The sequence below is a fragment of the Oryx dammah genome, unplaced genomic scaffold (genome assembly GCF_014754425.2).
Source record: "Oryx dammah isolate SB20612 unplaced genomic scaffold, SCBI_Odam_1.1 HiC_scaffold_2, whole genome shotgun sequence".
In the NCBI taxonomy this organism is placed as follows: Eukaryota; Metazoa; Chordata; class Mammalia; order Artiodactyla; family Bovidae; genus Oryx; species Oryx dammah.
Window position 1 is genome coordinate 22,693,605 of NW_024070186.1, and position 4,369 is coordinate 22,697,973.

At 39.1% G+C, this 4,369-nt stretch overlaps 1 pseudogene; it reads right to left on the reverse strand.

Moving 5' to 3' along the window:
- Positions 1 to 1,172: 1,172 nt before the first annotated feature.
- On the reverse strand, positions 1,173 to 1,630 carry LOC120869871 (annotated as a pseudogene).
- Positions 1,631 to 4,369: the final 2,739 nt, after the last annotated feature.

Here is a 4,369-nt window from a genome sequence, read left to right on the forward strand (position 1 = left end):
ATGTATTGTCTTTTTACTTTCTTGCTAATATCCCTGAAAGGACAAAAGTTTTTAATTTTGCTGGTGTTCAGTTCATCGATTTTCTCTTTTGTTGCTCATGCTTCTGGTGTCTTATCTAAGGGTCTGTTGCCAAATCTTAGGTCATGAAGATTTCAGTTGTCCTAGGACCATTAGTTGAAGAAACTCTTCTTTCCCCTTTGAATGGACTTGGCATCCTTGTTAAAAATCAATCAACCATTTATTTCTGGACTCTCAATTCTATTCCATTGATCTGTATGTCTGTCTTATGCCAGAACCACACAGTATTGATTACCGTAGCATTATAGTTAGTTTCTGGAGAAGGGAATGGCACCCCACTCCAGTACTCTTGCCTGGAAAATCCCATGGATGGAGGAGCCTGGAAGGCTGCAGTCCATGGGGTTGCTGAGGGTCGGACACGACTGAGTGACTTCACTTTCACTTTTCATTTTCATACATTGGAGAAGGAAATGGCAACCCACTCCAGTGTTCTTGCCTGGAGGATCCCAAGGACGGGGTAGCCTGGTGGGCTGCCGTCTATGGGGTCACACAGAGTCGGACACGACTGAAGTGACTTAGCATAGCATAGTAAATTTTGAAATTGGGAAGTGTAGGTCTTTCAACTTAGTTCTTTGTTTTTAAGGTTGCTTTGACTTTTCTGGATATCTTAAATTTCTACATGAATTTTAGGATCAGTTCTTCAATTTCTGAAGAAATTGGCAGCTGATATTTTAATAAGCATTGCATTGAATCTGTAGATTAAGTTGGGGGAGGTATTGCCATCTTAACTATATATATATATATATTTTTTTTTTTTTGCTTTTTAGTTGTTTTAATATAATATTGTCTGACATACCATATTTGTGTATCCACTCATCAGTTGACAAACATTTGGGTCGTTCTCACTTTTTAGCTATTGTGAATAATGCTGCTGTGAACAGTTGTGTATAAGTCTTTGTGTGGATGTAGTTGCATTTTTCCATGCACGTGGGTGAAATTCTACTGTTGATGGAAACTTCGATTGAGTGCCAAGGCAATCTGAGGCTGGTAACAGAACATATCTGACGCATGGAGATTACATAAGGTTCACAGCAAATGGACCAGTAAAGGCATTAACAAAGAAAATGCAAGGATAAAGAGGACAACAGGGGGAATCACAGTATTAATCTCATGGGAAATGGCAGGAGTCGAGGCATAAGGCAAAGTTCATCATGATGGTCCTGATGATTCGAGACCTCCCCCATGAGGACAGGAAGACAGTTCCTCAACTACAGCTCCCTGTTTTCTCCTACTTTCTCTCAACTACTCTATGAAAATTTCCATATCATCTCCATCTCCACTGATCCCATCATTGTCCTGCCTACTGGGCACGGCCCATGGGAAATTAGGGGCAAGTCTGTGAGCCTGTCACCCTCTATGATTTCCTGCTGACTGGTGACATTCACCTCCTCCCAAAGGGTAGTCTTCCTGTCCATTCTGCATGGGCTGCTCCATTTCTTTCTTTTCCTAGTGGATATTCACCATGATGAGATTTTTTTCCCTGATCATTTTTCTGGGCCTATCCTTGCTGTCTCCTTCTCCTTTTGATTCTTGCCACAAGTACCCCACCACCATGCTTCATCCTACAGACCTGCTTGCCTTAGGTCTGAAGCTAGCCCGGTGTGAGGCAGCAGAGGACAGCTGGTACCCAGACAGGAGTGCCTACTACACTGAAGGCTGTCACTCTGCAGCTCCTGGTCACGTGAGGGCTTCACGTCTCTGCCAAGTTCGTCCCCAGCTCCTACTTCTGGTTGCAATCTTAATAATATTGTTTTCCAAAAAATGAACGTTGTATGTCTTCTCATTTATTTAGCTCTTCTTTATTTTCTTTCAACAAGTCAGGTCTTGTAGTTCTTTTTTTTTTAAATTTTGTTAAATCTAAACCTAAGTAAGCATTTTTTATTTTGGATGCTATCGTAAATGGAATTGCTTTATTAATTCCAGTTTTAAACTGTTTAATTTTGAATTGTTAGTGTATAAAAATATAGTTGATTTTTTAATACTGGTATTGTACCTTACCACATTATTGAATTCATTTTTTAGTTCTAATAGTGTTTTAGTGGATTGTTTAGCTTTTCTCTAAACAGACCATGGCATCTGAAAACGGACTTTTACTTCTTCCTTCCCAATCTTGATGCCTTTTATTTCTTTCTCATACCTAATTGTCTTGACTAGAAACTCCTGTACATGCTTTAAAAAATTTGTGAGAATGGACAACTGTATCTTGTTCCTAATCTTAGGAGACAGTGTTTAATCTTTCACCCATTAGTATGATGCTAGTTGTGGGTTTTTCATAAGTGCCGTGTAGCAGATAGAGGAAGTTCTTTTTTGCTCCTTGTTTGTTGAGTGCTTGTATCATGAAAGCGTATTGATTTTTGTCAAGTACATTTTCTGCATTTGTTGAAATTATCTCATGGTTTCTGTCTTTAGTCCATTAATATGGTGTATTGCTCGTGCTTGTGCTGTCACTTCAGTCATGTCCGACTCTTTGAGACCCTATGGACTCTAGCCTGCCAGGCTCCTCTATCCATGGGATTCTCCAGGCAAGGAGTGGGTTGCCAGGCTCTTCTCCAGGGGATCTCCCCAGCCCAGGGATTGAATCCACATCTCTTAGATCTCCTGCATTGCAAGCGGATTCTTTGCCACTGAGCTACGGGGAAAACCCAATATGGTGTATTATATTAATTGATTTTTGAAGGTTAAACCAACTTTGTATTCCTGGGATAATGCATTTTTCATGGCATATAATTTTTTTATATGTTGCTTGTTTTGGTTTGCTAATATTTTGTTGAGGATTTTTATATTTTTCGGTTCAGTTCATTTCAGTCGCTCAGTCATGTCCAACTCTTTGCAACCCCATGAATCGCAGCACACCAGGCCTCCCTGTCCATCACCAACTCCTGGAGTTAACCCAAACTCATGTCCATTGAGTTAGCGATGCCACCCAGCCATCTCATCCTGTTAGTCATAGCAATTCTGTAGGATTCTTTTGGTGTGTGCAAGTATGATGTCCTTATCTGGTTTTGATATTGGGGTAACATTGGCTTAATAAAATGGGTTGAGAAATATTTCCTCCTCTTCTAATTTTCCTAAGAACTTGTGATGGGTTGGTATTAATTCTTCTTTAAGTTTCAGTAGAATTCATAGTGAATCCCTCTGGACCAGGACTGCTTATCTTTATGGGAAATTTTTTAATTACTTGTTTGATTTCTTGTCATAGGCCTATTCAGATTTTCTGTTTCTTCTTGAGACAGTCTTAGTAACTTGTGTCTTTCTAAAAATTTGTCCATTTTATCTAAGTTATCGAATTTATTGATGTAAAGTTATTTATAGTGTTCCCTTATAATACTTCTTATTTCTGTATGGTCAGTAACAATGTCCTCTCAGTCATGATTTTAATGACTTGAGTTTCCTCCCTTTTTCCTTGATCAGCTTAGCTAAAGTTTCATCCATTTTGTTGATATTTATTTAAAGAACCAACTTTAGTTTTATTGATTTTCTCTGTTGTTTTTCTAGTCTCTGTTTTATTTATTTTCATACTTCTTTTTATTTCCTTCCTTTTGCTTGATTTGGATGTAGTTTATTCTTCTTTTTCTAGGATATAGTTTTTTAATCTGAAAAAGAAAAGCATATTTGCTTCAAAGTGTTGTTGCAAGGATTAAATAAAACATGTGCCTGGCATATAATAGATGTTCAATAAATGTTATTCCCCTTTTTATTTATTCATTCTTGCTTTGGACCCATAAATCCAGCCTGTTAATACCAATTTGAATTTTAAAATTGCCATCAAAACATATTAATCACGCTCCTCACTGATAGTCAGGCTATCACCTGCAGATCTGGTAAGACATCATTCCAATACCTACATCCAAAATGTGGATAAAAGAGTGGGGCAGGGCAGAAGTTAATGGTATGCCACTGCAAACCTCTTCCAGATGGACATCAATCCATTAGTCAATGTTCTTTGGACACAGTAGTTCAGCAATAAATCTACCCAGCTGTCCACGTAGGCCCCTGCCAAATGCCCTGCTAAAGCTGTGTTGTCTGCGGCACTCCCCAATTCTCTCATCTCTACAGTGGGCTGCTGGACTTGCCCATCTGTCATCTGTGCTCCTTGCTAGGTGTGGAAGATTGAATTATTGACCCAAGCTTTCACTCCTCTTTGCATTTACACCCTTGCCATAGCCTTAGGAATGGAGTACCCTTTACTTCCTGTACTTTGATTTTGACCACAGGATTTGTTTTGACCAATGGCATGTGGATGAAAGCTGTAGTGTGCCAGTTCCAAGCCTGTCTCAAGAGGTCTCACATG